Raw genomic sequence first — 11,152 nt, 5'->3', positions numbered from 1 at the left:
ACCTGGGGGAAATGGGGGAAGTGCCGAGAGTTTTGAAGGCAAATCCCTGTCCTCTGAGCATATGTGTGCCTGGAAGAATACAGGGTTGAGTGGGGAAGGTTGGTGGGGGGGGAAGGCTGGTGGGAAGGGGAAGTGTCTGAATATGTGAGCATGCCTCTTGTGTCTGGGGTGCAATTGTGTGAGTTACAGCTTTGCACAGGCCAAAAATCTAGGAGAGCCCAGCTTCCAACAGCCTAATCTGGCCCAAGGCAAGTCCCTGGAGTGAAGGCCCATCCCAACCCATAAATCAGCTGGACTTGACCTCATTTCTGGGTGGGTCGGGGCCAGTCCAGCATCCATCTTAGGATATGCATGGTTCCGCCTGCTGGTTTCATAGGGATGTACAGTTCCAGTCAGGGCCCTGGGGGATTGTACACCTGCTCTCTACTGTGACATCCTGGAGACATTCCTGAAGACCTTCACTCCAGCAAACATCTCATGTCGATGTGGCTACAGACAATGGGAAATGAACTTGGGGAAGCTGGGATGGGGAGAGTGCACCCTCTGGACGTGGTCAGAATTAATAATAATAATTGTCATATTTGTTAATTGTTTTCTATGTGCCAAGCACTGTACTAAGCACTGGGCTAGATGCAAGATGATCAGGACTAGATAATCAGGCCAGACACAGTCCCTGCCCGACATGAGACTCAAAGCATAAGAAGGTCCCGTTGTTGGGTAGGGACCATCTCTATATGTAGCCAATTTGTACTTCCCCAGCACTTAGTACAGGGCTCTGCACAAAGTAAATGCTCAATAAATATGATTGAATGACTGAGAATAGGTATTGAATCCCCATTTTACCAATGAGGAAACTGAAGCACAGAAAACTTAAATGACTTGCCTAAGGTCACCCAGCAGGCAAGTGGCAGGACTAATATTAGAACACAGCCTGGGCTCTTTCCACTAGGCCAGAGATACATGGGCCCAACATGGGACAAAACTCATGGAAGCGGAGGGGAGAAGTCCATTCCCTGACCTCTCATTTCATTTTCTCCCACTCCCTTCTGTGTCGCCCTAATTTGCTCCATTTATTACTCCACCTTCCCCCAGCCCCACAGACTTTTGTACATAGCTGTAATTTATTTATTTATATTAATGTTTGTCTCCCATTCTAGACTGTAAGCTCATCGTGGGCAGGGAATGTGTCTGTTATATTGTTATAGTGTGCTCTCCCGAGCTCTTAGTGCAGTGCTATGTACACAGTAAGCACTCAATATATACGACCGATTTGATTGATTGATCAGCACAAGCTCTAGATTCATGACACACATCTCTTCCTCCATTTGTTGAGCTGTTGCATCTGGCAGCAAGTATTTGAATTTACCAATGAGTTCACCTTAAAACAGGAAATATAATCTGATACCCCAATCCCTGGCAATTCTTAATGTGCTATGGCTTCAGACAGACAGAATGCATTATTAATGGGGCAGGTTTTTAGGCAGAGTGGTTTCTGCTCCTGACTAATTTGTTTTTCTACTTGGGCAAAAGCAACAGATTGTCACATAGCCAGATCAGTTGTGGATTCCAAGCAGGTTGCTTTGTTCTCACTGCAGCCTTGAAACGTTGCTGGGGGAAAACACACACACACACACACACACACACAAAAAAAAAAAAAAAAAAAACCAAACCTATCCACCAAATGATTTTATTACACGTGTGAATTGCTATCTCAGCCATTCAGCCCAAAGGGGAGTTTCTACTGGAAAGTGACAGTGGTTCCTTGGAACAGAATTCCAAGTCGGAGAATTCTGTGCCCTCACAGTGTGTCGTGAATATCTTGTGTTTCCCTGGCCTCTACTGCAACAGGAGAAGAGCAAGTGCTTTTAAACACCTTGCCTGATGTGTAAGGAGAAGTTCCAAGTAAATTAGAAAGCAGTTCTACTGGGCTAGCATTATTACGTGAGCAGTAAACTTCTACGTAAATCACTGCATTAACGCATGTGAATTTGATCTCACTAGGTTGTAAACTCTTCTCAAGCGGGGACTGTGTCTTTTGCTTTTATTATACACTAGTCTCCCAAACACTTCGTATAGTGCTCTGCACACAGCACACAGTACACACTGCACACTACACACAGTAGTAGTAGTAATAGTATTGATTAAGTGTCTAATGTGTGCAGAGCACTGCACTAAGTGCTGGGAAAACATACTGTTGAGAATTAACCACAGTCCTTCACCCCCCCAACACAAATACTATTGATTGATTGGTTGATTGACCACCTGTTGCATCATCTTTGAACTGTCCCATATCCCCCGACATTTGTCGCAGGGCTCAGGAGGGAGGGGTTCTGAGCCAAAATTCCACCCCAGTGTCCATAGGTATGCTGCACTGCCTCTGACATTGAGCATATGCTATGACATGCTCATTTCCATGAGGGGGCTCGAGGACAGTTTCAGTTTGGGAGATCGGTTTTCAACTTCCATTAAAATACTTTCTTGCCTAGAAGCTGATGTCTTTACGTGGGCCTCATTACTTTTGAGCCTATGGGCCTGTGTTTATTTACATGGGTGGATTAATCCCAACCAGACTGGGGATTGAGCTGGGATGGCACCAGATCCAAGTTCTCCTGATTAATCTCCATGTTGGTTGGCAACAGGCTCCCTTGAGGCTTGCAGCTTTCTCTGCCTAAGGGCCCAAGAGGCAGAGTTTTAATCCTAGGGCTGTACAGCTTACTCCCTAGAAACACGCAGACACACAAAACTAAGAGTACATATGTGTGTGTGTATCTCTGAGTTCTCCTACTACAAGTCAGACCTTCGCTCCTCTAATGCCAACCACTGTACCTCACTGTACCTCGATCTCGTCTATCTTACCACTGACCTCTGGCCCGTGTCCCGCCTCTGGCCTGGAAAACCCTCCCTCTTCATATCCGACAGACAATCACTCTCTCCATCACTCTCCCCACCTTCAAAGCCTTATTGAAGGCATATCACCGTAAGAGGCCTTCTCTGACTAAACCCTCTTTTCCTTCTCTTCCACTTCCTTCTGCATCGCCCTGACTTGCCCCCTTTATTCATTCCTCTTCTCAGACCCACAGCACTTATATACATATCTGTAATTTATTTATTTATATTAATGACTGTCACCCCCTCTAGACTGTAAGCTCATTGTGGGCAGGGAATGTGTCTTATATTGTACACTCCCAAATGCTTAGTGCAGTGCTCTGCACACGGTAAGTGCTCAATATGTATGGTTGACTGATTGATTGGGGAAATCGTAATCTTGTTCAAAGAGGCCTGCCCCGTGGTGTGTCACGGTGGGGGTGGGAGGGGGGGAAGGAGCAGGAAATGTGTCCTAGGCAAAATTGTACCTTCCATCTTCAAAAAAAAAAAGAAAAAGAAAAGAGAAACTACTTTTTAGCAACGAGTCAGTTCTCTGACTTCACATGCCCACATTGCCAAGCAACTCCTCCCCACCGGTGGGCTCTCCTGAGGCTATTAAAAAAACCAAGCCCCCACTAAACTCTGCAACTTGAAGGGCATGCACACTCCACACTTAATGTGGGTTCATAAACACGATTCATGGGGCAGCAATGAGTTGCACTGTTACACTAAAGGATAAAAAGCTTCCTTAATGAGGCAGATCAGACAGTTATCGATGTATTTATGAAAACCTCCTTAGGTAGCTGTGGCCAGGGGATTTTGGAGTAAAATAGTTCAGGATTGATTTAACGTCTCCCCGGTGTCATCTCCGGCCAGTTCCCGATAACGTGCGGAAAATAAGCATTACCCAGCCCGGAGTTTGTCTGGCTGTCTACACAGTTGGGAATTACCCTCACTCTGGGAGGATCGGACCACCTCCATGGCAGGTCAGCCAAATGCCCATGGTGCCCTGGGGGCCATCAGGTGAAGTTCCTGGGTGGCAGGACTTTAGGGGCTTCCAAGGATTGGTGCTGCCTTTGGATGATGTCACTAGGGGGTGGGACTAATAATAATAATGGTAATTATGGTACTTGTTAAGCGCTTAGTATGTGCCAAGCACAGGTGATCAGGTTGGACACAGTCCCTGTCCCACATGGGGCTCACACTCTTAATCCCCATTTTACATATGAGGTAACTGAGGCTCAGAGAAGTTATGTGACTTGCCCAAGGTCACACAGCAGGCATGTGGCAGAGCCAGGATTGGAACCCAGGTCCTTTTGACTCCCAGGTCCATGCTGTACCCACTAAGCCACGCTGGGTGGAGTTAGGTAATATATTACAATTGCTGTTTCCCCCAACTCCCTCTAAAATTACAGGCCCCACATAGGCCATGTGGCATATGCCTAAATGTCTTCTAGGGAAGTGATGCCCAATACTCCTGTCACAGAATCAGAATCATAGATTCTTAGAGGTCACCTTTTTGCTCCCAAGCAGATGAATTACTAAACTAGTAGAAACAGTCTTCTATCTTTTCTTAAAGCTCTACAAAGTTATAGACTCTCACCTTCCCTTGATAGACCATTCCAATGTTTTATCACTCTTGTAGTAAGAATCAATCAATGTTGTTGTATTGGACTCTCCCAAGCACTTAGTACAGTGCTTTGCATGCAATAAGTGCTCAATAAATATGATTTAATGGATCAATGGTATTTATTGAACATTTACTGTCTGCAGAGCACTGTATTAAGCACTTGGGAGAGTACGGTGCAACAGAGTGGGTAGACAACTTCCCTGCCCACAAAGAGCTTACAGTCCAGAGGGGGAGATAGACATTAAAATGAATTACAAATATGTACATAAGTGCTGTGGGGCTGAGGGTAGGGTGAATATTAAGTGAATAAAGAGTACAGATCCAAGTCCATAGGATCTGTGCATAAATTCTTCTTTATGTCCAACCAAAATATTTCCTTCTGTAATTTAAGCTATTTCCTCCTGTTTATTCTTCAATGGCTATGGAGAACATTTGAATCTGAGAAAAAATGCCCTTGTGCAATGCCACGTTTCAGACTCATGGTCTGTCCAGCCCAGTGGTCTGTCTCCGAGAGTAGCAACAAGATACTTGGAGGAACTGTGGTGCTTTTCTCCCTGGACTATCTAATGTCCTTAACTTTCCTTCTCATATCTAATTTTCTCCCTTATAACCCATTATAGACCTCTCATCCATGGATTTATCCAAACCTCTCTTAAATCTGCCAACAATTTCCATCTGCACAATTTCCTGTGATACAAATGTCACATGCTTGCCACCTGCTGTGTAACAAAGTGTTTCCTTTTATTGTTTTGAACCTAATCCTGGCTCTGCCACTTGCCTGCTGTATGACCTTATGTAAGTCACTTAACTTCTCTGAACCTCAGTTTCCTCATCTGTAAAATGGAAATGAAATATCTGTTCTCCTGTTCTCCCTTAAACTGTGGGCCTCATGTAGGACAGGGACTGTCTTTGACCTGATTATCTTCTGTTCATTCATTCATTCATTCAATCGTATTTACTGAGCACTTACTGAGTGCAGAGCACTGTACCAAGCGCTTGGGAAAGTACAATACAGCAATAAATAGTGACACTGCCTGCCCACAATGATCTTACAGTCTGGAATGGGGGAGATAGACATCAATACAAATGAATAAAATTACAGATATGTACATAATTGCTGTGGGGCTGGGAGCGGGGAATAGCAAAGGGAGCAAGTCAGGGTGATGCAGAAGGGAGTGGGAGATGAGGAAAAGTGGGGCTTAATCTGGGAAGGCCTCTTGGAGGAGATGTGCCTTGAATAAGGTTTTGAAGTGGTGGAGAGTGGTTGTCTGTAGGATTAGAGGAGGGAGGGGATTCCAGGTCAGAGGCAGGACTTGGGCTAGGCATCGGAGGCGAGAGAGGTGAGATGGAGGCACAACGAGGTTAGCATTAGAGGAGCAAAGTGTGTCAGCTGGGTTGTGTAAGGAGAGAAACGAGGTGAGGTAGAAGGGGGCAAGGTGTTGGAGTGCTTTCAAGTCAATGGTGAGGAGTTTTTGTCTGATATGGAGGTGGATGGGCAACCACTGGACTTTTTTGAGGAGTGAAGAAACATGTCCTGAGCGTTTCTCTAGAAAAATGATCTAGGCAGCAGAGTGAAGTATGGAGTGGATTGGGGAGAGACAGGAGGCTGGGAGGTCAGAAAGGGGACTGACGCAATAATCCAGGTGGGATAGGATGAGTGATTGTATTAACATAAGTGATTGTATTTGTTGCTGAATTGTACTTCCCAAGTGCTTAGTACAGTGCTCTGCTCACACACAGTAAGCGCTCAATAAACATGATTGAATATTAACCGTAAGCTCACTGAGGGAACGTGTCTACTAACTCTGTTGTATTATACTCTCTCAAGCACTTAGTACAGTGATCTGCACACAGTAAGCGCTTAATAAATACCATTGATTGATTGATTGACAGCAGGTAGTTGCCTTGGTAGTCGCTGCAGTCATTGTTGCCCATGTGAACTACTATTGCTCAGGATTCCTGCTGGGCCTATGCTCTGTACAGTGCCGAACAGTGCTCTGCACACTGTAAGTGGTTAGTAAATACCATTGATTGATTTTCTGTCTCTTGGAATGTTTTAAGTGATTCTACTGTGAGCCCGTTGTTGGGTAGGGACCGTCTCTATATGTTGCCAACTTGTACTTCCCAAACGCTTAGTACAGTGATCTGCACACAGTAAGCACTCAATAAATACAATTGAATGAATGAATGAAACCTCTAATCAGTCAATCAATCAATTGTATTTATTGAGCACTTACTTTGCGCAGAGCATTGTATTAAGTGCTTGGGAGAGTGTAGTATAACAATGTAACAGAGATGTTAGACGCATTCCCTGCCTATGACTAGCTTCCAGTCTAGAGGGGGAGATGGACATTTACATAAATAAATAAATTACGGATATGTACGTATGTACTGTGGGGCTCCGGGTGGGGGGTTGAATAAAGGGAGCAAATGAGGGTGACACAGAGGGAGTGGGAGAAAAAGAAATGACGGCTTAGTCAGGGAAGGCCTCTTGGAGGAGATTTGCCTTCAGTACTCCAGCACTGATGACAGAGCGGGGACATAGAACCCAGGTCTCCTGATTCCCAGTGCTCTTTTCACTGGACCTGATTCCCAGTGCTCTTTTCACTGGACCAACAGCTGGGCTTAATCATTGTCTAAATATAATTTAGATTATTTTTCCCTAGGTGCAATACTGTGCACATGCTCCCTTTGAAAGTCAACTACCCTTCTGGGGTCCATTCACTGAGTTTTATGAAACCTTCCTGTAATTTATCCCCACCCGGAAGAGCTTAGCGACAGCTGCAAACATGGAGATTTTGAGGCACAGTCCTTTCAGATCGTCTGAGGAAACATTAAATAAAACTGGTCTTAGCAATGATCCCTTGGGGACCCTATTATTGACACTTCTCCCTCCTGGAAAAGTGGCTGTTTATCCCTACCCTATGTTTTCTGTCTTTTTATCAGTTTTCTATCTTTGACAGAATGTTTCTTCCAATTCCAAGATTAATGTTTGTGTGCTTTTTAAAGCCTTCCAAATAGAAGCTTTCAAAAATCTAGGTATATTATGTCCTCTGGTCCCTTCCACATGCTTACTGACTATTTCAAAGAACTCCAACAGATAAGTGAGGCATGATTTTCCCTTACAGAAACCTTGGTTTTTTTCTCCACTAGGTTGTGTTTTTTAAATGTTCATTGATGATAAGCCTAAGTATAGATTGTACTAATTTCCAGGTTTAGAAGTGAGACTCAACAGTCTACAACTTCCAGAATCACTTTCAGAACACTTCTTTAAGATGGGCACTACACTGGCAGTCTGCCAGTCCCCTAATACAGTGGTCATTTGTAATGATAGGTTGGACGCTTTTGCTAGGAAATCTGCGAAATCTGCAACTTCCTCTCCAAGTTTCTTCAGAACTCGTGGATCGATGCCACCCAGTCCTGATAGTTTATTAATCTCTAGTTTGTCAGTTGGGCCTAAAACACCATCAGTGGCTACCATGATTTTATCCCATTTCTCTCTCCTTTTTGCTATAAGAAAAAAATTGGACATTTAGGTCTCTCTCTAACATCTCCTGCAGCAAAGGCTGAATGAAAAAATTCACTGAGTCTCTCAGCTATTAAATTTTTATGCTTAAGTGGACCTTTTAGCCCAGAATCATCAAGTGACTCCCCAATTCTCAGTATCTTCCTCTTAGAAATCCTTCATAGACTTGAAAACATGTATTAAATCACCCATTAATAATAATAATAATAATAATTGTGGTATTTGTTAAGCATAATAGTAATAGTAAGCTATGTGCCAGGCACTGTACTAAGCACTGGGGTGGATACAAGTAAATTGGGTTGGACACAGTCCCCGTCCCACATGGGGCTCACATTCTCAATCCTCATTTTACAGATGAAGTAACAGATACAGAGAAACCAAGCGACTTGCCCAAGGTCACACAGCAGACAAGTGGCAGAGTTGGGATTAGAACCCATGACCTCCTGATTCCCAGGTCCGTGCTCTATCCACTATACCACCCATTAATCTTCTCTTCTCCAGGCCAAGCACTCACATTTCCTTTAACTTTTCTCCGTAGGACCTATTTTCCTGCCTAGGGATTCCCAAGGTCTCACTCTCAACTAGGTGTTTGCAATTTGATTTTTTGTTGCTTTATTCAACTAAGAGGCAGCCCAGTTGCTCAGGTCAAAGACTATGTTCCCATCTTGTTGGGGCAAAGGGTCTGAGCTTCTTGCCAGAAAGGAAAATCAAACTGGAACTAATACCTTTATAGCTTAGGCAAGTATTCATAGATGAGGAGCAGTGTGGCCTAGTGGAAAAAGCATGGGCCTGGGAGTCAGAAGGACCTGCGTTCGAATCCCAGTTCTGCCAATTTCTTGCTGTGTGACATTGGACAAGTCACTTAACTTCTCTGTGCCTCAGTTTCCTCAACTGTGAAATGGGAATACCATTCTCCCTCCTATTTAGACAGAGAGACCCATGCAGGACAGGGACTGTGTCCAACCTAATTAACTTGTATCCACCCCAGCGCTCAGAAAAGTGTTTGACACATAGGAAGCGCTTAACAAATACCATGAAAAAGAAAGATGAGAATCACACATGAGAAACATTTGGGAAATAAAAGATGCATAAATTACTCAGAACAGCTGCTCTCTCTCTCTAAACTGAAAACTTAGGGAGGCTTTTTTGTTTCACTCAAATGAAATCTGCTAAGAAAGAGGAAGGAGTATGGTTTCCATGGCAACCACCCAATTGCATGGGACTTGGGCAGTGTCTAAGATATGAAGCTCACTCGGCAGGTATGTCGGGAGAGGAACCATGGCATGGTGTCTGGCCTAGATGCGCCTGCAGTGTTTCGAGACTGCCATGCCCCCAGGAAGCAGAGTTCTTGGCCACATGCCCAGTGAAGTCACCCTCCACAATGACAGCCCAAGCCTCATCCTGTGAGATTAAGTAGGGAGTGGGGGAGGAGTCAGACAGTGGAGGAGATGGCAGGGGGTAATACTTCAGACCACACTGTGTTCTGGCAGGAGAAGAAGGGGAAGGAGCAGCATGGTCTAGTGGAGAGAGCACATGGGACTGGGAGTCAGGGAACCTAGGTTCCAATCCCATCTCTGACGCTTGCTGGCTGACCTTGGACAAATCACTTAACTTCTCTGTGCCTCAGTTTCCTCATCTGTAAAATGGAGATTAAATTCTACTTCCTCTTATTTAGACTGTGAGCCTCGTGTGCAACCTTGGGCAAGTCACTTAACTTCTCTGTGCCTCAGTGTGTCCAATTCCCCCTTCTAGACTGTGAGTCCGCTGTTGGGTAGGGACCGTCTCTATATGTTGCCAACTTGTACTTCCCAAGCGCTTAGTACAGTGCTCTGCACACAGTAAGCACTCAATAAATACGATTGAATGAATGAATGAATGAATGAATGAACCTGATTATCTTGGATCCACCCCAGTGTTTAGTACAGTGCTTGGCACATAGTAAGCACTTAACAAATACCATAATTATTAAGGAGGTAGACTGTCAGAAGAAAAGGTAGGATTTTTGCCAGTTTCCACTTTATTTCTCCTGGTTCCATACATAGTGTTCCCTACCCTTCCTTGAGTGAAATCCTGTTTTCCCAAGAGATAATCCAGATGACATTTCCCACTTCATTCTGTGATACTACATTATTTCCCCCCAAAATGCAACACTGTTTCCCTGAAGGAAAAGGGAAAAATCTCACCAGTCTTTTGGAGAAAACGCGAGACAATTTTTTCACATGAGGAAAGGACACTGGGATTGAAATGGGTTTGGGGGCTGGTTCTGAGCCTAAAGTCTGCATTCTGCTAGACAGAGAGCTTCCCTCATTCAGAAGCAGCACAGTCCTAGTGGATAGACTACGGGCCTGGGAGTCAGAAGGACCTGAATTCTAATCCTAGCTCTGCAACTTGTCTGCTGTTTGACCTTGGGCAAGTCACTTAACTTTTCCATGTCTCAGTTACCTCATCTGTAAAAGGAGAATAAAGACTGTGAGCCCCAAGTGGGAAAGCGACTGTGTCCAACCTGATTATCTTCTATCTACCCCAGTGCTCAGTACAGTGTCTGGCACATAGTAAGTGCTTAATACATACCACAAACATCATTATTAGACTTAGAGAAGTGTGCCGTAGATCATGAGCCCCATGCGGGACAAGGACTCTGCCCAATCTCATAACTTTGCCTCTATCCCAGGGCTTAGCAACATAGTGCTTAAAAAATGCTATGCTCAACTGGCCTATCCCAAGCTACTGTTTAGTTATTGCTATAGATAACTGCTAGGAAAGGGTGTGCGGGTTCACTTTCACCTTCCAGCTGGATCATGGCCGAGTAATTTGTACTTTCTTTCCTACAGGAAAAGGTCCAGACTGTGGACTGCCACGTCTGATCTGGGCTATGAAACTGGTCGGTAAAGGGGAGAGGGAAGATTTAGTGTAAATGTGGTGTATTCGTCCATCCATCTCCACATCCAACAGGAACTTCTGATCATCAGCTTTAAGGCGCTCAATCAGCTCTCCCTCTCCTACTTTACCTCTCCGATTTCTCCCTACAACCCAGCCGCACACTCCGCTCCTCTAACAGCGACCTACTCATCGTACCTCGTTCTCATCTCTCTGGCTACCGACCCCTGGCCCACGTCCTCCCTCCTGCCTGG

The sequence above is a fragment of the Tachyglossus aculeatus genome, chromosome X1, assembly GCF_015852505.1.
Source record: "Tachyglossus aculeatus isolate mTacAcu1 chromosome X1, mTacAcu1.pri, whole genome shotgun sequence".
NCBI lineage: Eukaryota > Metazoa > Chordata > Mammalia > Monotremata > Tachyglossidae > Tachyglossus > Tachyglossus aculeatus.
Note: the sequence above shows the minus strand (reverse complement) of the source record.